General features: G+C 38.8%; 1 protein-coding gene across 1 annotated transcript in view; it reads left to right on the forward strand.

The window, feature by feature from the left end:
• Positions 1–24,459, forward strand: part of LOC149215131 (inositol hexakisphosphate and diphosphoinositol-pentakisphosphate kinase VIP2-like) — a 280,111-nt gene that overhangs the window by 82,500 nt on the left and 173,152 nt on the right. The window lies entirely within an intron of this gene.

Raw genomic sequence — 24,459 nt, forward strand, 5'->3', positions numbered from 1 at the left:
ATTGTTTTCTGAGATATAGGTAGCGTATAGGTATCACTTTTCTCACCCAACAGTCAGCTAACAAGACGCCGAGAATCTCGGGCCTCAGTAGCACAATTCTCGGGCCAGTCTAAGTATGCTACAATGTGATTTTCAAGAAGCTTCAGTGAGTTGTCTAGGTAGAAAACCCTGCTATAGGAGTTCTAACTCTAGTGGTGAAATATATGTCATAGTTCTGAAGTGTTGATTATTCCTTGCATTAAATTACCTGTACACTGTAAGCTAAAAGGAGGCCGTATTTTTCACTGGATGAGAAAGACTGTGTGAAGAGGTCGAGTAGGCATGGACTTGGCTAAGCCGGCCAAGTTGTTAGACAACTCGGCTGACTCGGTAATAACCCAGCTGGCCGAACTGGTTCACAGGTCGAGTCGACCTAGTGAGGCCTTGACTCGGACCAACTCGCCCGAGTCGGTTCCGAGCCGGCTGAATCTTAAAACAATGCTCTACAGGGCATTTAGGGCCTCTTTATTGATGCTTTTTTGGTTCAGAGATGGATTGCACTCAACGATATTTTGGTTATATGCGTTAGTTATATGATTGAATTTATATCATCATTATGTTAATATTTTATATTTTTTGTGTAATTCACTAATTTGTTATACATTTTGATATATTTTATATTTTTTAATACATATTATATAATGTGTCCTATGTGTCATGTCCCGGGGGTCACTATGTCACGTCTTAGATACTTGTATTTTTGTGTCCTTCATGCCCCATGTCCTCGTGTCATGTGACTTAGCTCATTTATGCTTTTTAACTTACAATTCCAAGTTCCTTTGTTTTTAGAGTGTTATTATTTGTTATTGTCTTGTTTTGAGCATGAAAGAGAAGCTTTGCCGCTCCTCCAAAGTCATATAGATTGTTAACTAGTGACATATTTTTATTGTTTTTAGGGCAGAAAGGCTCATGCGGATGATGTAAAAGGAGACTATGAAATACTGAAATCTTGCATTGGAGGGCAATGCTCCAAGAGATTTTGTTGTGGCACAAATTATGGACTTCAACAACTGATACATTGAGCTTAGGGATCTTCTAGCCATGGGAGAGAATTGCTCAAGTATGAGCATGATATTAGAAATTTTAGAGGATTCCTTTTTCCTGTGTTTTCGGGATAGCAACAATGTCTTGGAAAACCAATACTAAACATTGTTGTGTCTCTAAGCTAGACCTCTTTTGCATAGCTCAACCAGTCTGCCAAACAACGGAGAGCTTAGTGAGAGGCTCATTGTGGTTCTGGAGCATGCTTCCATAAAATGCTCCCAAGGGGGAGTGACATGTTTGAAAGGGGGGCTCCTATCCATCATTTGTCAAAACATAAACAAAGAATGATAACCATGGGAGGAAGTCTTGAATTTTATAGTATGTGTACGTTGGATATGTTTCTCCATTTGTTAGAACATGGGAGCTTGCAGAATCTGATGTAGATGGCTAGTTGTAGAAACCCGTAAACAATGTTTCTTCAACTAACCATTTTAATTAGAGTGTAGATTTTCAGCATTGGTCCTTGTTAGTTATATCTTTCCATTTTATCAATGTTTCTAGCATCTGGGGGTGTTGTAGATACTCCCTTCCGTAGTCTATTGATGACTGGTTGTACTCTTTAGTCCCGTTGACCTGTCTTGGTCATTTGTTGGACTCTTTAGCTTATCTTATCTTGTTAGGACTCTGTTTAAGAACACTAACATGGTATAGTATGCATCTGATGATATGCATAAGATAGTCATATGTAACCATCATCCTTGTGCTGTATCTATTATAATAGATGAAACAGTAAATTATAACTGCCTTGGTTTTGAGTGGCATAATTTTGATCAGAGTGTAGATTTGCAGCGTTGGTCCTTGTAAGTTATATCTTTCTTTTTTATTGGATTTTCTAGCGCCTAAGGCTGTTGTAGATTCTCCCATAGGCAATTGATGACTGGTTGTACTCTTTAGTTCCATTGACCATTCTTGGTCATTTGTTGGACATTATAATTTTTTCTTATCTTATCTTGTTAGGACTCCCTTTAAGGATACTATCATGGTATAGTATGCATTTTCTGATTATGCATAAGATAGTCATCTATAATCATTGTCTTTGTGATGCATGTATTATAATTGTTGAAGTGCAAAACAGAAATTTCACCTCTTTGACTAGAGGTTTCTTAGATCTTAATCCTATGAATTTCAACCTTAGGGCTATTATAGAGTATAAGACAGCAGTGGAAAGAGTACCTAACAACCCAATCTTCTGGGGGATCCAAGGAGAGAAGATACCAAACAACCTGGATAAGTTTCATCCCTCTAGGGCAACTTATCCCACATAAACTGGATTTGAAATTCTTTTTTACATTAGTTATAACAGCAGTAAAATGGTACATATAACAATGGAAAATAGCTCTTGGATTATCAAATAACATTGTCAAATCACATAAGAAATTCTCCTTTTACTTATGTCAAATCAGCAAAACAAAAGAGGCAAGCTTAGTTACTTAAGGATAGACTTGATGGAGCTTCTAACTTTGGTGTCTGGAAGGCCAGGATGCTCTTTCCATTGAATGAGGTTCGTTTGAAGGAGTTCGTGACAACTGTTATAGCTGTACTAGTAGATCCTATCGATTTCCATGAGTACAAGAAGGATATGTCCAAGGTGAAGAGGAAGATCCTCGATATAGTTCAAGATCATATAGTTCCATATATCGCAGATAAGAATACGACAACAAACATGTGGGATGTTGTTGTGAAGCTATACCAAGATACATCTAAGAATCGTAAAATGATTCTCAAGGAGAAGCTCAGGACCACCAAAATGCAAAAGAGTGAGTATAACTTCCTATCTCACTAGGATTTAGGAAGTTCGAGATGAGCTTGCAGCTGTAGGAGAGAAACCAAAAGAAAGTGAGCTAGTGCGGACAACTATAAACGATTTACCAAGGAATGGCGAACTTTCGTTTAGGGAATAAATGGACAAGACAAGCTACCAGATTGGGAATGCTTGTGGAATGATTTCACTCAAGAGGAGCTCAGGGTTAGTCTTGTCGTGGGCTCTACCAGCAACAGTGGCAAGGGATCAAAGGTTGAGAATGAAGAGGATAATTTTTCTCTTGTAGGTAAAGCCAAGGGAAAGAAAGGCAAAGGGAAGGGTGAGACTAGTCAGAAGAGTGACAAGAAGAAGAAGGATCTAAGTAAGATCAAGTGCTTCCATTGCCATGAGTTTGGGCACTATGCTACTAAGTGTCCAAATCAGAAGAAGAAGGGGTCGAATAAGGAGCATGTGGCTGCATCAACTAAGGTAGATGGGTTTGCTTCTCAGTTTGAGAAAGATTTCTCATTGATAGCTTGCATGGCAAGCTCAATAAGCAACGACACTTGGTATATTGATTTAGGTGCCGCTCTTCACATGACTGGGAATAGGGAGTATTTCAGCCAGTTGGAGGAGAAGGATATGCAGGTTCATATCGAGCTTGGAGATAATGGCAAGTATGCAACCAAGGGAGTTGGTACTGTTAGCTTTGAAAGGGATCCTGAGATCTCTCTCCATCTCAAAGAAGTTCTCTATGTTCTAGGGTTGAAGAAGAACTTGGTTTCAGTAGCAACCCCTGAGGACAAGGGATATGATGTCATCTTTAACAGAGGTAAGGCATACCTCAAGCATTTAGCTTTTAGGACAGTGAACTGATAGGTGTGAGGATGAGGAACCTTTACCAGTTACAGGTAGAGACTTGCACAGTGTTGAGAAACAAGGTAGGATGTGAGTAGAGTAGGGATGTTGGAGAGCTTTGGCATAGGCGCATGGGACACTTGCATCATGGGGTGTTGAAAATTCTTTAGTAGATTGCCATAAGATTACCAGCATGCAGTTTTGATAAGAGTGGAGTGTGCAAGGGGTGCACGCTTGGAAAGATTGCCAAGTTTTAATTCCAGGGTCAAGACAATGGAGCCAAAGGGATTTTGGAGCAGGTGCATTCAGATGTGTGCGGGCCCTTCTCTTCTCCATCACTCATGAGACACAGGTATTATGTTACTTTCATTGATGATTATTCTCGTAAAACTTGGATATTCTTTATGAAAAAGAAAGATGAGGTCTTAATCAAGTTCTTGGAGTTTAAGGCCATAGTTGAAAATAAGACAGGAAAGAAGATCAAGGAAGTGAGAAGTGACAATAGCGGAGAATATGTCTCTAATGCCTTCAAGGAGTTGTGTGCAAAGGAAGGCATTAGGAGAGAGTTGGTAACACCTCAGAACCCTCAGCAGAATGGGGTGGATGAGAGAAAGAACCACAATATTGTTGGAGCAACCAAGGCCATGTTGCATGATCAAGGTCTACCTATTTTCTTGTGGGCAGAGGCATGTAATACTACAATATTTTTGCAGAATAGGTGTCCACATAGGATTCTTGGACAAGTTACACCAGAGGAGGCTTTCCCAAGCAAGAAGCCTAATGTTTCACCCTTTCGGATCTTTGGCAAAAGAGTTTATTGCCATGTGTCCAAAGATAGCAAGAAGAAGCTGGAACCCACATCAGAAAAGGGGATTTTCGTGGGGTATAATGAGACAACTCGGGGATATGGGGTGTATCTTCCAAGACTCAGGAAGACAATTCTCAAGTAGGATGTGAGATTCCAGGAGGATTGAGCTCTGAGAGATTCCTTGGAGCATGAGCAGATTGCAGTACCTGAGGAGAAGCTACTCACTCCCAAGTAGGAGCCACAACCAGGACCATAGAGAGAGCCTCAACCAGGTGACAAGAGGGCCGCACAACAAGATTTACAACAACATGAGAAGAGATTATGTTGAGAGTAGGCAACTACTTAGGCAAAGACTTCCAACATAGAGGTTGGTTCAGGAGGCCCAGGAGTAGTTTGAAGCTCCTAACACCATGTTTAGGCAGAGAAGGAAGCTACAAAGGCACACAGGGTATATGACTTTGTGAATTTTCAACTTCTAGTGTAGTAACTGGAAACGATTCTCCTAATTGTTAATTAATTTACAATTTGTTTTCCCACTAAAACAACGAATAATTCTCTACTGCAATTTTCACCAAATTAAATTCTGTGGAAGATAAACTGGAAACTGAGAAATATGTTAGCACACATACATAAAAATTAACACAGTTATTTTTGGACAAATGTCCCTGGAAAAACCGAACTTGGGAAAACTAGTGCGACAACCGAGGGTTTTTATTATTAAGTAGCAGTGAAATTCTCTGAGTACAATTTGGATGCCGAATATTGGCAATCCTGCAGAGAAAATATTGGAAAAGATATCATAAGGGATACCCTCACTTTGAGAAATCTCGACACTTGATTGCCATTGAAAATCAAGTCATCCACCTAGCTTTGCGCAACTTCTGCGTCACCCTGGTGCAGTCTGCTAGATGCTCAGCCTAGAACAACTGAAGATCAAGCCATCTTGCCTGCGACTGACTAAAAAAAACGCTTCTCCGGCTCTCTTGAACTTCTACTTGGCCTTTGGAATCAAAAACATCTTCCCTCCTCACCAAATCGAACTTCCCAATGAGGCCTCTACTTTGCCTTTGCACAACCTTCTGTTGAAATTTCGACCTCTTTGCAAATGTACTCACCGGATCTGGAAATTTTCCGTTGGTTCCACTGTCTCTGCTTCCTTACTGAAGCTTGAACTTTTCCAACACTGCTGGCTCTCTAAGAAATCGAACTCTCCAAGGAAATCAAACTCTCTGTCGTCCTCACAAGTGTATCCTCCATCTACCCATTGACTTTTTCTTATAATATTCTGTTGGGGCTCCAACGATTGAAAACTTAATCAAGGGCCTAGATTAATTCCTTGTCGATCCGTGTGAGTTTCTAAATGATTCACACTTTATCTCAATTAATTATCAATTTCGGATTAATTAACCCCTTTTCATAAGTTTAGACTTAGGAAATAATTAAAAATAGGTTAATAATCTAATTGAGACACTTCTAGGTGGAATTTCTAGAAACAGTTTCTGGGTTATGGAGAACTCTTGTGTTTTAGCCTCTCCTCAAAGTTTCGAGACTAGAACACCTCCGATGCTACAAAAGCTAACATGCTTTGATGACAGAGTTGGTGGAAACTAGGCCTTCTTCTTATAAGGAGGCAACTTCTAAACAAGTTTGGCAGGATGACATGGTGGAGGAATATTCCTCCATCATGAAGAAAACGTTTGCGAGATTATGACATGACCTGAGGGCAAATTAGTAGTTGGATCGAGATGGGCGTACAAGGTGAAACATGGCATAGATGGGAGTGTAGAGAAGTTCAAGGCTAAGTTTGTGGCCAAGGGCTTCTCACAAATTGAGGGCATAGACTATGATGAGACCTTTGAGTGTTCATCCATCAAGACTATTTTGACAATTGCTGGTCAGATGTGGTAGAAGATCCACCAAATTGACGTGAAGACATCATTCCTCAATGGAGTGGTTGAGGAGGAGATTTATATGGAGCAACCAGAAGGGTTTGAGTAGTTCAGCCGAGACACACATGTGTGCAGTATGAAGAGAGCTCAAGGAGGCTCCGAAAGCATGTTACATTTGTATTGACAACTACCTTCGAGGATTGGGCTTCACTATAAGTGAGGCAAATGGAAACCCTATAGTACATCATGGTTGGAGGACTTCTGCTCATTCTAGTGCTCTATGTTGACAACCTTATATTGACTGGATAGGATTGTTTGATCCAAAATTTCAAGGAGGACCTTTCAAGGGAGTTTGAGATGAAGGATATGAGGTTTATGCATTATTTCCTTTGCTTGGAGGTTTGGCAAGGTGATGGTGATATCTTTGTGGGATAGGGGAAGTACACTGTAAAGATTTTCTGAGGATTTCATATGCAGGATTGTAGGCCCATGGTTGTGCCTCTAGTTACAAACTGGAGGAAGGTGGATGCTAGTAGAGTAGAACGAGTCGATGCTACAATATACAGGCAACTCATCAAGTCCTTGATGTACTTGGTTAACACACGACCTGATATTTGTTTTGCAGTCAACCAATCGAGTCAGTTGATGTTGGAACCAACCAAAGTTCATTGGGTTGTTGCGAAGCATGTGTTGAGATATCTCAGAGGCACAACAGATTATGGATTGTGGTACAAATAGGTTGATGGAGTGAGGCTTGAGGGATTCACAGATGCAGATTGGGTAGGGTGCTCCATAGACAAGAATAGTACTTTAGGTGGTGTCTTCAACATTGGGTTAGGAGTTGTTTCCTGGTACAAGAGGAAGCAGAGATCAGTTGCATTCAGTTCAGCAGAGGCCAAGTACCTGGATGCTAGTTTGGTAGCTTGCGAGGCTATTTGAATGAGGAAGTTGCTTGTGGAACTTTTCAGACAGAGGATGGAGCCTACTGCCATCCACTGTGATAATTAGAGTTGCATCAAGATCTCTAAGAACCCAATGTTTCATGATCACTCAAAGCAATTTCGAGATTAGGTAGCACCATCTCAAAGATTGTGCGCAAAAAGGGATAGTGAAGCTACCGTACATCCCAACAAAGGAGCAGACAACATATATCTTGACCATGGCACTAGCTAGAAGCAATTTTGTTCATTTCAAAGATAAGTTGGGAGTTGTACAAAATTCCTTCCTTGCTACGAGGAAGTGTTGAAAATGGTAGCGAGAAAGGATTCTTTGACTTGTGGCTTAGTCAATGAATTCACATCGAGTTTTTGCTTAGCGTGCTTAAGTTTCCTAAGAATTAGGGCGATTGATGAAGCAATTAACTAATGCGTAGAAGTGGAAGGTCGAGTTTATTGTTTTCTAGTGCAAGTTAATTTGGGAAAAGGATAAGTGATTGAGTCTCAAGTTCAAGGAATTGAGATGAGACGAGTTGCATGAGTTAGTTCAACTTAGTTAACTCATCAATCACAAAATCAATTTCCTAAAATATAATTTGCCAAATTTAGCCATTCAAATTGCTTGAAAGTAGGAGCGAGGGGAAAATTGTAATCATTATTGTATGCATTATTTTTGTGTGTGAGCTTGTGAGAGAGCATGCCAAGGAGGCTTGTGCGAGTTGATAGAGGGGGAATTTTCCTTGGGAATGCACTAGGAAATAGGAGGAATTTCCTAAGAAATAGGAACTCCTCATGCGCTAGGAAATATGAGGCTATTTCTAGAATTTGTGCCAGGATTTTGAAGCTCATCTAGACAAGCAAAGAAGGCAAAGGGATTAGGGGTCTTGCAAATTGTTTCAAGCTTAGTTCAAGCAGGTCGATCATTGTATTCTCTATTGAAACAAGAGTTTTTTGTAAGAGATCTATTTCTCATTCTTTTATCAATAAAATTCTCAAGCAAGTAGAGGGTTTTTCCAGTTGGGTTCTCTAGATAAATTGTGTTGCTGAATTGTGTGATTGTGTATTTATTTTTGTTCCTATTCCACTGCAAAATAAGTAGAGAAATACTGTCTATATGAAAATAATATAGTTTTCAGATTGTTCATATTAGCAGTTGTAGAATTTCGTGGATCTTCTACAATCCTTTGATGAAGTCCATTGATATCTCTTCCCATTGTTGGTTAGGAATGTGTAACGAGTGATGCGACATGTCACAGTCAACGACAAACTTCTGAATATCTTTACTCATCCCTTTCCAATAAAAGGATTGTCATGCATTATAGTATGTTTTAAAAAATCCAGCGTGTCCCTTTGTTGGGGAACTATGTGACTTCCTTGAAATTGTCTTCTTAAACTTTGAAGATGAAATTAGATAAATTCTATTCTTGTACCATAAAATGCCATTTTTCCATTCAAATTCTAGACTTTGGTCCAAATTGTTGATTATGGAATAAAATTCAGGATCCTTGGCATATTCAATCTGTGAATTTCATCTAACCAATTCAGAATCGCCACTACTATCACACTTGTCATTAATTCATCATCCTTTCATCACAACGCTTCAACAACTACATTGCCTTTCCTCGTTTGTGTAATATTTCCATATCAAAGGTGGAAAGTTTTTTTGTTCATTTTTGTTGTTTGGTTGATAGTGCTTTCTATTGTAATAAGAATTGAAGGCTGTTGTGACCCATACATAATGAGAATTTACTACCATACCTAAGAGGTATTTTCTCCACTTGGCTAGTACATGGATAATGAGAAGCATCTCTTTATCAGTGTTGTTAAAATCGCGATAAAATTGCGATTTAATGAAAAAATCGCGATTTTTTCATCTTGCCGATCAAATCGCGATTTTTATACGAAAAAATCGCCTACTTTTTTTTTGCCGATTTTTACTAAAAAAATCGCGCTTTTTTCAAAAAAGCGCTATTTTTTCGAAAAAAGCGCGATTTTTAACGAAAAAATCGTGGGGGCTCAGGACAGCATAGTTTTATAACTTTTTTTGGGTTTTTTCATGCAATGTTTTTTGAAAGAAACAAATAATTTTTGAGTGGGGTAGCTTAATGATCAAGTCTAGGCCCTAGTATGGATATGCTATTCATGGTAATGTTAAATTCTTAAAGTAAAAGTAACATTACCATGAAATGACTCAGGATGTTTGAGAGTGGTTCCAGCCTCATTGGATTTCATATGGAGAAAGTAGAATTTTAGATTTCATTTAAAATCCAGCAGACTTATCAGTTTTTCAGGATTTCAGGATTGGGAGATTGTAATGTTTCCAGGTGACACCACCTGCCCGGGCTACCCCTGCCACCAGTAGAGGACGTGGTCTACCTCCTATAGCTCCTACTTCTAGTTCTTCAACGTCTAGAGCACATCAGACTCCACTGCCATTTCCACCTGCACGGGCACCAGCATCTACATCTAGAGGGAAAGGGAAAGCTGTGGCATTTTCTTGCAAGAGGGGCAGAGGAAATCAATAGGATTAGACTTTCATTTTATTGTATATGACATTATGACATGATGAGATACATTATCATATTTTTTGTTGATATTTTGAGGTTGAGTTGGGACTCAGGAGTCAGGACTTACTATTCAGGACATGATTCAATGTTATGTGTGATTTTAGCGCTAGAAATGATATTAAACATCTTATATGTTAGTTTTTTTATCATATTTATGTGTCAATGTATTTATTTTATGTTGTAGATGGTTTAGATATTAAAAAAATTGAAAAAAAATGAAAAAAAATGAATATTTTTGTGCCAAACGCTTTTTTCCCGCTTTTGCCGATTTTTTTCCGCTTTTTTCCCGGCGCCGATTTAATCCCGATCGCGCTTTTAACAACATTGCTCTTTATCATATGCAAAATTTAGGCTTTCCCTCATGTTGAGTTTTTGACTCTCAAAAGCTATTGGATGATCATTTTGTGTTAATACTGCACCCATCTCAACCCCTAAAGTATCAAATTCTATCACAAAGGGTTTTGTGAAATCCAGTGTTGCTAAGATAGGTGTAGAAGTAGAACCTTTTTCAATGCTTCAAAACATTCTTTTGCTTGGTTACTCCATTGGAAGGAATTTTTCTTCAATAAGTTAGATAGTGGTGCTGTTAACTGAGCCATTCTATAGTTGCTTTGATTTATTTGAATCCACCTTAACTCCTTCGTGGATATGACAAGGCCAAGGTATCAAACTTTTTCCTTTATAAAAGTATGCTTGGATATTTTCGCATAGAACTGATTTTCTTGTAGGGGAGAAAGTATTTGCTCCAAATGCTTAACATGTTCCTTCCATGTCTTGTTGTAGATAGGAATGTCATCAAAGAAGGCTAGTATGAACTTTCTTAGTTAGGGTTTGAAGAGCTCATTCATGGTTTCGTGGAGGGTGGCAAGGTTGTTGGTTAACCCGAACTACATCACCTAAAATTGGTTGTGACCTTCATGAGTTTTGAAAATAGTCTTTACCACATCTTCTAGCTTTACATTGACTTGATAATATCTTGATCTTAGATCTAATTTTGAGAAATATTTTGCTCCATGGAGCTCGTCCAACATTTGATCTGTAAATGGGATAGAGAACTTGTCTTTTATAGTTATCTTGTTTAAGCCTCGATAATCTATGCATAGTTTGAAAGATCCATCTTTTTTGTGAACCTACACTACTAGGGTTGCTTATGGGCTTTTGCTTGTAATAACTCCACACAGTAATAGGTCTTGAATTAATCTTTCTATTTTTGTTTTATGGTGATGGGGATATCGATATGGTTTGATTGTCACCAATGCTAAATCTGGTTTAACTTCAATTATTATGATCGATCCTTCTACCAGGTGGTAGCTTCATTGGTAGGTCTTGGAATACTTTGACATCTTTGTGGATTAATGCTTTAATCTCTGGTTGAGACTCCCCTATTTTTGGTGCTACTATGTCCATTTGTCGACATTGTGTGATGGAGACTAGTGCCACCTTTCTAATTAGTTTCCTCATTTGGTAAGAAGATACAATTTGAGTAGGTGGAGGTTAGAATCCAAAAAAGTCATATTTTCTTCCTTCCCATCGAATTTAATAAATTATTTTTGGTGATTTGCAAAATAGGTCCCCACGGTTTACAATTATTGAATTCCCAACACGATGTCTACTCCTCCCAAGGGCACAATGTAAAATCCAGATTCTAACTCACTCTTCTAATTGTAACTTGACTTTTTGGCACTTTCTAACTTCATCAATTTGTTTGCCATCTACTACCATTACTCTTATATCTGCGGTTGGATATATAATAGATTTAGTCTTTTTGCGACAATTACATCTATGAAGTTATGGGTGCTACGTGTGTCTATGAGTACGACTATATTTTCTTTTTCTACATGCCCTCATAGTTTCAATGTTTGGGGTTTGTGCTAATTGCGCCAAGTGATATCTTGGGCATGTCCTCTTCATCTATATTATTTTCTTACTTACAATCTTACTTCTAAGTCGTTACTGGATGTGTTAGGTTCTACCTTAGCTTCACACTTCTATAGTTTTTTGTTGTTGCTTTTGTGCTTGAGTGTCCAATTGTCTCCACAAGACTTACATTTGTTGCCCCATTTCTTGTCTAAGGCCTGGTGCTGGTTCTATTCTTCTCTTAAGGGAGGAGGTATAAACTTTATGACTTTTGTGGGGTACCTTTTTAAAATTTCATTTAAGTATTGTTTGATTTTTCTAGACCTGTAAAAGATGGCTTGTTGAACTTTTTCTTTTGTTAATTTGTTCAATTAATTTTGTTGCATGCGTGGCATCCTAATTTTGTTCAATCAATTTTGCTACGTGCCTAGCATCCTAAATTGTTTTAGGATTCCAAATCTTTATTTCACTATGGATGTAATCTTTTAGTCCATGGATGTACATTTTTAGCAATTGTTCATTTGTGAATCCATTTTGCCTAGTTGCCAAAACTTCCCATTCACATGAATAGTCGTTTACGTTTCCCTTCTATTTGAGATGTACAAATTTGTTATACAAATCATTGTCTTCTTCATCATGAAACCCTTTTAGTAAGGCTATCGTGAAGATTTTCCAATGAAAGGAACAAACATCATCTTTCTCTTTCACCTAGTGGGGGATTCGATTCAAAAATCGTTTCCATCTTGTTGACCCAAACAAATGCTCCTCAATGGCCCTGTTACCCACCACTAGCGGGTGAACCCCGTAGGAGAAATTTTCTCCTAGATTTGTCTTCAACTGGCAGCCAACAACCCCTTGCAACCACCTGATAGCTTTGGTGTGCTACTTTCTCCGCCACTTGAGCTAGCCATTGTGTACCCTCGCTCATCTGTCATGATCTTATGTTTGAAGGTAGGCCATCCAATCCCAAAGGTATGATTTTTCATCATGTGATTGGGTATTTATGTTTTTTTTTCTTGGGCACACTTGGGCATGGATTACTGGGAAACTTGGAAGGAGGGGCTTTAACTGTACTCTTGTCCCCTTATCTCAACTGGGGGGTGGGGGGTCAATCTGATACCCTAGTCTCGTGGCATCTTCCCTATTGATTATTAGCTTTAGGAGTAGCACTACATGGGAAACCTTGATTTTGGTTGCATGGGCCTGCATCCCGACACCATATATCTCACTCCCCTCCGCTCATTACAAGCCCTTTTCACATTTTTCCTATCCGGGTACACAAGGTGTTAGCCTCCCCTTCCCCTTGTCCACACCTTGGGTTGGGCCTGGAATTATGCATCGAAAGTTGATGTAGCTAAAAAGAAAAAAAAGAGCATAATATGGCCACATGCAATAGAAAATGTACCACAAAATGAAAAGATGGCCGGGACAATAAAATTTAGCACGTGGGCAAAAGTCAAACATGAGCTCTACCTCGTTATCATTATGGCCATCACCCTGGTTCCTAGGGCCCTTATGAGTGCCCCTTAGATCACTAAGGAACCCATGAATGTTCGAACCCCTCTTGGACAATGAACTGCCCCACCTTAAGGGGGTAATCACTGCTATATCTTACATATCATGCCCTCATTCCTTTGAGCCCCAAGCAGTAAAATGAAGAAAAATCAATAAAAGGAAAAAGGAAAATGAAGATGGGTGGAAAAATAAAGGTCGGGGTAGCTCATGTACCATGATTGCTCCCTCCTACATTCATATCAACAAGGTGTGGGCTTTCCTCATCATAGCTACCATTGTACCATGTTATGTGGCTTGGAACCTTGCTCTTGTCCTTGCTCTGTTCCATCATTATTTCACATGACGCCTACTAGTTGAAGGGTGTGCTTGCCATTCCCTTAAAGGTTGAAACCACCTAATAGGGTCCTTCATTAACCTCTCCTACCCAGGAAGGTAACACCAATACATGTTCAAAGCCCCAAATGTGGAAGGGAAGCCCACTATGAAGTGTCCACTTTAACCCTTGATTAGCAAGCTTATTTATTCAATTGCACTAATGAATAATTGTATTAGAAGGCGAGGAGACACATTGGATCTTATACAAGATTGCAGGTGGGTTTTCATCTTGGAATTAGCCTCCTTATATGGGGATCCAAACCCTCTAGAGGATCACAATGGCATTTATAGGGTGAGCATTGAAAGCCATGGGGTCTCCATCCATGCAGAGCATTGATTTCCACGCCATGGGCTTCTTCAACAACACCATGTGCTTCCTCGTGCCCTAGTTATTCAAAGATGATAATGCACTTGGACCATGCTGCCCCAACCGGCTATACATTGCACCTGACACTTGGCAGTTGATTCAGGGCCGAGAGGAGGTTATGTCTTTCCTAGAGACATGGGAGGGCATGTGTCATCTTCTAGCCCTCATTGATGGAGCATCGATTTGATTTTGAGCCACTTTGGAACCCATGAGACCCATTTGGAGCCGACAAATCCCAAATGGGCATTTAGAGATGTTTTGCAACGTATGGAGGGCATCCCACCCTTCTTCATGATATTGAAGCCCTCTTTCACATTTTTAGCACATGAGGCCTCAATGCTACTCCTCTAGGTCTCCACACATGCATGGCATCAACCTTGCGTGGGCTTAAGTGGGGAATTTAATTTATTTTTTGAGTTATCATGGTTGGCTTGTAACCATGGGTGGGCTTAGCACATTAGGCACAAAAGGGGGCTTTGTATTTCATAATTTGAGCTCATAACTCTTGTATAAATGGGAGAGACCTAGTCTCTTCCTATCATCACACTTGGGATTTTCAATACCTCTCTTGAGATTTTCAGACCTGCAATTGGAGGATGAATTTGGATGTTTTGGATGAACTTTGATGTTTGGATAATTTCGCTCTCTTGGAGCTTCTTTTTGGCATTGTTATGGATGGATATACTCTTCATTATCTTGTAAGTGCTATTTAATGTTGTATTTTTTATTTTTAATGCCTAGTGCATGGAATATTGTCTCATGGTTATTAATGTGCCCTAATTGATGAAATATTGCCTAAAAAATGGAACTATTGGGAAATTTTGCATGTATTACTCATAGATAGTGAATGAATAAATATTCCTAGGGGATTCGTTGCATATGTATCCTTGAATCTCCATTAACAATTGTCATCAAAGTATAAATATCTAGAAGTGTTGCATAGCTGCTTCCATTAGGGGTAACGAAGCTGCTTATAGGTCTCCTTGAAGAGTGAGTTGCTATACTGAGATCATCTTTGACTCCAATTCTCCCAATTGATAGGAATTAGTATTAAATCCTTGGTGATCACATTTAAATTGAAAAATCATCTCTTTCACCTCTATTTCTCGTCCCTTTAAGGATAGGGAGGCCTCTCTAGGGCTTGGTGCAAAATCTATTGGAGGAGGACATTTTGAATTTTGTCTGGATAGAACTCTTCCTTAGTGTCTCCTCTAGTGATCCTCAAGTTTTCATGGATTTCCCACGATGGAATCTCTAGAAATTTGATGCCCTAGCCATCTCATCAAGAGAGAACCCTAGAAGCAAGGTTTCACGAAACGAGAAAATGGGTACGAGTTTTCGAAATGGGCACGGGTACGAAATGCGACCTCCCCAAATTTTGGAAACGGGGAAACACGATATATATATATATATATATATATATATATATATATATATATCTATATATATGTGCAATCATAAAGCATAAATGATACATTATAATTTATTACATTTAAACATTATGATTAAATTTACATCACATTTACTCATGCATGATCACATAATGAAAATAAAAATATTGGAATATCCAAAAGCAACCTTTATCATATATCCAAATCTCAAAATCAGCGTTTATTTATATTTATATATGACGCTGCAAGTACAATAAAGACGATAAGGCTGCAAGAACTATAGAGGCAAAAGACTAATCCTCATCATCACAATCCTCATAAAAAATGGAAGCAGTACAATGCTCAACAGTGGATGGTGGTGCTGAAGAAGATGATGCGCCAATACTACTTCCAGACTCGACCTCAATATTCAGGGCAGCAAGAGAGAGCTTCAAATTAGATGTTCTGCATCCACATCCCATTCCTTAGAAGGACCATTGTTGTATTCTGGACCCCTACGAGATGCAAGGCGAAGATTGGAGTGCACATAAACAAGATCCTCTGCCTTCTGTGAGCCCAACCTATTGCACTTCACAGAATGAATAAAACCATAAGTGTTCCAATTCCTTTCTGCTGATGAAGAGCTTGCCACTTGTGAAAGACTACGAATGGCAAGGTTTTGCAAAATGTACACCATTTGCTCCATGACAAATCCACCACCTAACTGGATTCATGGTGCTTCTCTCCTCCAAAGCTGATATATTTGCATAATCATCCATTCTTGCAACAAAACTGGCAAATTCTTCCTTTACCTCCCTGTGTAGATGAGAAGGAAACATTCTCATAAGGGCTTTCTTCACCCCATTAGCCACCTCTCTATCCTTATGGGGTGCCTTCCTCTTCCAATTGCTTTGAGCAATAAGCTCCTCATCATAAAATTTGGGGTTCAAAGCATGTGCTAAAGTGTGCAATGGAGTGTTGAAATTCTTCCACCTATCAACAATGATTTTCTTGACTAAACCAGCAAAATGATCATCAACAAACAAAAGTTGTGGAGACTCTTGCAAAATGATTTCCATAGTTTTCTCAACCATGGAATCCATGCCATCATATACCTCTCCTAAGAAAGGTTGGTCAATGTTAGCTCTTCGGAGAAGCTCAAATGTAGGGGTTGTGAACTTTAGCAAGAAATCTACCTTGCTCGACCAATCCTCATCAAGGCACAATCTACACACCATATATCCCCGCTCTGAATCTGCTTGTCTCCACTCAATCCAAATTTGACTCACCAGCATAGAAACTAATGCATACTTAACCTCAACAAGGCGACGCAACATCAGGAAGTTTGAGGCATATCTTGTCTCAACAAATTTTAACAACTCCAATTTGGAGTACTCTCAAAATATGGCCTGAGACTGGTGGTGGTTGGTGATTTTACAATCTCCCTTGCTTCCCCTATGAGTTCCTTTATCCAGGAAACTTTGTTGTCGATCTCCTCTAAGATTAGATTCAGATTATGGACAATGCATGGTGTCCAAAAGATATGGTCATACCTCCCCTCAATAATTAAACCCGCAGCTTTGCAAACTGGTGCATTATCTGTGATAACTTGCACCACCTTGTTAGGCTCTATTTGTTTAATAGCTTTTATAATAACATCAGCAATGAACTGTGCATCTTTCACCTCTCCTGAGCAGTCTTCTGCCTTGATAAACATTGCTCCTTTGGGGGAAGTGGTAATGATATTTATCAGTGGTCTGCGCCTTGTATCTGTCCATCCATCTGAGACTATGGTAACCCTAGAGCTACTCCAGGAAGAACGAATTGGTGATAAAATATCCTCCACAAGCTCCTTCTAATTTTTGAGAAGTCGAGTTCTGACTTTCTCATATTTGGGTCCCTTGTACCCTTGAGGAGCTTTGTTAATTGCCCTTATCATATCTTGCCAGTAAGGAGAGCGAACAACATTGAATGGGATACCACATGCATAAATGCACCTAGCCACTCTGGAATCAGTTTCTTCTCTTGCTTGCACATTCACCAATTTAGCAATTCTGCTATCCTGAACTGAAGGGGATGCCCCTCTGGTATTTTTGGGTGCTGGTTGTTCATGTTGTTGAGTGGCACCGACTCTCCTCTTTCTTGCTTCAACTACAATCCTTGGCTCAATGTTAGATGGAGCTTGAGGAGTAGCTTGAGTAAGCTCATCATGCCTTCTCTTAATACCATCCGCCTCATCTTGCTCTCTTTGATATGCCCTCCTTGCCAATGGATCTGTTGTTTTTGTGCAACCTGCAATCCCCTGTCCTCCTCCATGCAAAAGATGTGCCTTCACTCTTGGGTAGGAGCCCTTGTACGAATTATTGCAAAGATTACATTGCCATTCCCATGAGCCACCACCTGCACATTTTTGAAGCTTCGTCACATGCCTCCAAAGAGGATAATATTCAACCCTTGGGTTGGTCCTAGGGCTTGAACTTGCAGCTGGACATTGGTTGGAAGCCATTGCTGCAAAAATAAATTAAAAAGACAAATCTGTAAATAAGAAACTTTTTTCATATTTTTGGCAGCATAAACCCTAGAAAAATTGAAGAAATAGTAGGAAAAAACTAACAAAATGAATGTTACTTACACAAATTAATTTTCTGTAGTTGAAGCTACCCCAAAATGCCAGAAAAGAGGAGAAATATGGCTGTAGCTGAGACAAAAAGCCAAGAATGTCGTAGCCGGAAACTCTGCACTCTAAATCTGCTGCTGAAATCTCTTTCTCTTGCTGCTGAAATCTCTTGCTCTTGCTGCTGAAATCTACTTTGCTCATTGTTCAAAACACCCTAGTTGAAACCACTGCTCTCTTCCTCTCTTCTCCTTTGCTAAAATCGCCAGTCTCCAAGAGAAACGACTCACTGAATTGTGTGATGAGAGAATGAGACAAAGGTCACTTTTATAACTTTAGAGAGGCATCTAGAAGCAACTAAAAGGAATTTTAATAATCCAATTAAAAATTAGAAGACAAAACAATAAGAAAAATTTAAAAAGGTCAACCTGCGTGTGGAAACGCCGCCGTACGGGCCAGAAACACATTTCCGGCCATATTGGCCACGTTTCCGCTTTGAGAAATGTGCTAGTACGGCCGAAAACACGTTTCTGGGCCATACCGTACGCGTTTCGGCGTTTCAATTTTGTTTTTGTACGGAAACTCCTCCCTTGCCCCCGTTTCCTGCAACTTAGCCTAGAAGCTAATCCTTTAACTTGGGGATTTCATTAAAGGCATTTGCTTTAGTGCTCCTTGGAGTAAATCATTAATTGCCTTTACTCTTGTCTACCTTGACCTTTGATGAACTCATATCTCGCTACACATATCAATCCTTGGTCTCGTCTAGCCTTCTTTTCAAGGGGATTTCATGGAAAGTCTTACTAGCTTCTCCCAAAGCTTGCACTTTTGTTGAACCTTTCCATTGAATGAGGCACCTTGCCAAACTTCAAGCCTATCATAGAGATATATATCACAAGTGAGGAACACTGGGACTCCTCCTGTTAGTGAAAGTCCGAGAAGAGAAGGGGGACTTAGGCTGTGGTGACAATGGGCTTCTGTTCCAAGTGTCGTTGTGCCCTCTAGCTCTTTGCCTATTCACAAGGCCTGCTAGTTTGTGTAGCAACAGGTCCTTACCATCATACTTTTGTGATTCTTTCTTAATTCAGTGATGATTTCTATTTGGAATTCTCGTGTGATATTGATTGCTCGAAAAAACTGCTTCAAGTGGTTCTTGATGGTCTTTTTCAATTGTATTTTCTGGACCAGGTGTCATTTTAACTAAGGGTTTTGCCATTAATGCATCCACTTTTTCTGTTAGTTGATTAATTTGTTCGCCAAGAGAGTTAAGTGTCTTGATAGTTTCATCCTTGTCATCGTTCCTCATTTTTAACACGGTTTGCCAGCAATCCTTGGACTCTACGAGTAGATTATCGATTCTGTTTCCTTTTTCTATTAGTTGGTTCATTTTCTCGATTAACACCTTTTGTCCTTTTGCGAACTTCGTCTGCGTTCTTTTAACGTTGCCAAGATGATGTCTTACACCATTGACTTCATCTCTATATTATTTAAGATTTGCAAGAATTTCTTCACTTTGAACCATTTTTTTTTTCTCGTGGATCCTGCTTAAATTTGTTTTGAACTTTTATTTATAACATATATTTTCTTACTTAATTATTTAATAATTAACAATTATTAATAATTAACTAATAAAAATAATAATTAATAATTACTATTATTGTTAATAATTAATAATAATTAATTCATTCTAAATTTCTCGGTGAGCATACTAGCACATCTAGGTTAGTGACAATGGCGTGCAATGGTTATGGCATGATGCAACGACAACGACAAAGGATTGGTGTAGTGGTGGCAGTGTCAACTTAGTTCAGTAGTGGAAACGTCAACTTGGTGCAATAGTGATAACAAAGGTGGCATGGTGCAACAATGAAACTAGTTGTAGATTTTCCACGAATTTTTGTAATTGCTTGAATGACCAAACTAAATCTGACTTCAATTCACCAAGACACAAAATTTCTCTACTCTAAATAAGCAACAGATTAGAAACATAGATAAAGAAACACAGTCAAACAACTAACATAGTAAATTTTCTAGGGAAACCCAATTGGGAAAACTGTTTCCTTGCTGTAGAATTTTATTCATAGAGATTGAGCAAATAGATCTCTTTACAAGACAATTTGTTTCAATAGAAAACTCACCGTTCTCACTGCATACACTAAGTTTGAAATTCCCTACAAGAAACCCTGAACCAAATCCTACTTGCAGTGTCTGCCCCTATTTTCTAGCATTGGATATCTCCTATTTCCTAGTGCAATAGTGGCCCCTATTATTTAGGAATTTCCTCGTAAATCCTAGCACAGACTTGCAACATAAATATCTCTCTATCTTGGCATATGGTTTCTCCAAAATACGCTCTCTCTACAACAAGCTCTCCTCACACAAACTTGTGCAAACAATAATGATACAAAGATGTGCCTTTGTGCTCCCTTTAAGCGATTCAATCTCTTATATTTGGCAAGTATAAACTTAGAACATGAGTTGAGTTTGACTTGTTAACTAAGTCGAACTGACTCTTTAAGTCGTCCTTGCCTCAATTAGAAACTGAAGCTTCCACTCGTCCTCTTCTAAATTTGAACTGGCACTCATAGATCGACTTAACTGACCCTCCAATCTTTGTGCATGGATTTCTTCGCTTCACAAAATGATCATGGTCTTTCTTCACTAAGACATGAGTCAAGAAGACCTTCTACGCTAACATTTTCAAAACTGGTGGTGGCTGTTTAGGCGACAACGGTGAAAAGTTGAGCTTTTGCCAAACTATGCGGGGCATTGGGGAGTAGCGTGATGGAAGGTGGCAATTGTCGCTGCACATGTGCTAGTGGCTTGAAGGGCGAGATTCCTGTATGAATTGCTCACGAAGTTCTCCTACCAGTGTAACAAGAAAACTTGCAAATAATGTTTATTATTATTATTGAATAAGAGTGTGAAATTTATGATATAGTAACCCTCATGATAGTTTTTATATAACATTCACTGGTCACAAGGTGAAAGGGTATGTGCCCTCTGATGATTCATTTTTAATTAATTAATTATTATGTTTATAATATACATGCTCCAAGGTGATGTTCTACATAATAAGTGCTTGAAGATGTTGTAGTTATACAAGTCATGTCCACATCTCAACATCACAAGCCTCCATGAACTCCTTTGGTCCTCCCAAGCAATGTACTCCATTGGTGTAGCCGCCCTCGACAAGAACACTGTCACAACCTAGGCATCCCTAAGCTAACTCCAAGCCTTCGAAAGGGAAACCAGGTTATCCAATGCTATCTAGGCCCGATGCACTCCTCTAGAATGCACAATGCTCCTCCTCCCAAGTAAGATGTTCTCCAAGTAAGTGAACTCTCAATCCAGCCATCGTGAAGGGCATCCACCAAACTATCAATAGAACTCCAACACCTAAGTGAAGAATTCCAAGCTAACACCCTAATGAGGTCAAACAATCATTGATTAAACTATCCCCACTGTGCAAATCTATCATAGACCATTCCCCATGCACCAATCCATCTCAGACCATCTATGGGCTAAACATACACCATGTACCTCAGATCTCATGAAGCACCACAAAGATCACGTAAACACTATCGGGATGATCTCTCAATCTGGGTATCATGAAGGGCATCCACCAAACTATCAAGAGAACTCCAACACCTAAGTGAAGAATACCAAGCTAGCACCCTAATGACCATCGATTAAGTGATATCCATTGTGAAAATCTATCACAGACCATTCCCCATGCACCAAACTATCTTAGACCATCTATGGCTAAACATACACCATGTACCTCAGATCTCATGAAGCACCACAAACATTGCATAAACACTATCGGGATGACCCAAAAAACTAACAATAATTGGTGAAAGTATAAATGCCTTGGATTTGTGTGGGAATGATATCACAGTGTCCTATTATTGTCCAACTTGCAAATAATTGGACATATACAATTGTACTTGAAATTTAATATTTTCTTGATGTGATATTATGATTGAAATTTATCGCCTATCATCCTTGCTACCAAGCTCACTAGTTTTTTTTCAATAAAATTTCCTCTTAATACTCTTGCATTTACATGTTTTTCCATTGGTAGTCAGTGATTATTAGACATGAGATAGTGGCAAGATCATTGTTTCCAAATTCTCTCTATTTTTTTTTTTTTGAGAATTGCCAAACATTGATCTTGTTCAATGCTTTCTGTAACTTCTATATGTGTTTATTTATGGCTTATTTTCTTGTATTCCATACATTGGCTAATTTCTTGTGATGTTTTCCTGGCATATATTGTAACTTTGGTCCGTGTCTTTCACCATGAGTCCATCTATAGTAAATCTTCATTTCTATTTCCCAACCTCATCGGTAAAGATTCAATCTATAGTAAATCTTCATTTCTATTTCCCAACCTCATAGTAAATCACTTAGAAAGGCTGCACCTTTTGGTTCTTTTTCATTGTATTTCTACTATGTATTGAAGTTCAATATCCCTTCATGCAAGATATAACTTAGTTTCCCTTAATTTAATGCTTTCCTGTTTCCTTTACTTTGACATCTCTTTGTCATGTTTCTTATGCATGGCACCTATGTCTCTCTTATTTTGGGGGCTATCTAGGTATTTTAGGTGTATTATCTTCTTACGAGGATATCATAATTTAAAACTATATATGATGAACGAGCGTAATACAATACAATGCCATACATAGGCATGCTAACACATGCGATATAGGAATTAGGAATCAACCTTAAGTGCAGACCACAACAATATATACACCAAGACCAGTCAGTACCATAGTTTTAAAAACCGGCTAGCATGAACTGGAAACCGGTAAAATTGGCTGGCTCATTAGGCAACTAGGTCGAATCGGGGAAAACAGCCTAGTTTAAGGGTCGACTTTGCCAAAAAATCACAAAAACTGGACCAAACTGGTCGATTCATGAAGGAACCGACCAGTTTTCCTATAAACCGGCCTGCTCCTTCATAAACTGGTCGGTTTATTGCCAGGCTAGCTATGGACCCCACAAAATGTAGTTTTGTGAGTTTTGATGCCTTTTTGAGGGAAATTTGGGGTTGCTTCCCTAAAAAAAAGCATGTCTAAGAAATACATGTCTCCCCTCTCATTTGCCTTACACATATCTACCTTAGCAACACTAGCAATCAATGGTAATGTTAAATTCTTAAAGTAGAATGATTCATCCTTTCACTTAAATTTTTAACATTACCATGAAATGACTCAGGACGTTTGAGAGTGGTTTCGACCTCATTGGATTTCATATGAAGAAACTAGAATTTTAGCATTCACTCAAAATTCAGCAGACTTATGGTTTTTAGGATTTCATTGTTTGGGGGTTTGCAATGTTTCCATTTGATTCTATCATGCATCAGGGTATGAGATTGGTGTTTGATCAAGAGAATGAAACCCTTTAAGAACCTTGATATTGGTGGCATTGATTTTTGAACTTTGTTGATGTTGGTGATACTGAATGTTGAACTCCTCTACCATGACCTTAACAAGAATGTACCCTTCAGTGAAAGGAAAATAATTGGTTAGGGATGCTAATCTTTTTCAACCACATTATAAGGTTGAGGAGATGAACCCTTCACTCAAACCAAAATCACTAGTTAGGCATGTTAAACTTCAGTTTCTATCATATTATAAGGTTGAGCAATCCAAGTCTGAAGACTTTGAGTGGGATCATGTTTATGTATCTCTTGCTGATGATCCCATTTTTAGTAGTGTTGAATCAATGATGAGTTTCATGAGTGTTCATCAATGATTTGTAGTTTTGATGTCTATTTTTGCTGCTACTACTACCACTACTGCTAAGGTTGCAGAGGAGTTTTAGGAGTCCTCAAACACAGCAAAATTATTTATGTAGCTCATGTTGATGATCCCTTGTCTAGTAGTGTTGATGAGTTTGATCAAGATGAGTGATAATGCTGGTCACTGATATGTAGACTTGTAGTAGGCCAGTGACCCCATAGCTTATAACATTGTTTTTGGACTCTAGATGCCATTTAGAGCCTCATTGATTACGTATTATGTCGCTGATATGTATTGCACTTGGTGCCAATTTGATATATTCACCTTTTCCTGGTATATAGATAAACAAACTTTGCATATTTTATCTCTGCTGGTTTTGAATCATGGTTTTAAATCTTAAAAATAGTGTTTTTCATTAAAAACTGATTATTTCATGTATTTTTAAAGACCCGTTCATTGAGATCTGACCACTCCCGGTTTGAAACCTGGTTTGATAGGTGGACCTGTCTGGTCAACGATTCCGGTTTTAAAAACTATGATCAGTACAATGCTCAAACTGGTGTTTGAGCCCACTTCAAGCACATTGTCAGCCGCATGCATGGTTTAACAATTATACATAATGGTTCTCCATAAACTAATCTTAATGCCACTAAAGTTTAAATTAACTATATTGTAAATTTAATAACTTTGGATCAGAGGCACATGTTAGCAAAAGCAATTTGGTGTTCTT

The sequence above is a fragment of the Pinus tabuliformis genome, chromosome 1_1, assembly GCF_031772625.1.
Source record: "Pinus tabuliformis cultivar Carrire ecotype Pingquan chromosome 1_1, CPIR1, whole genome shotgun sequence".
NCBI classification, from domain to species: Eukaryota; Viridiplantae; Streptophyta; class Pinopsida; order Pinales; family Pinaceae; genus Pinus; species Pinus tabuliformis.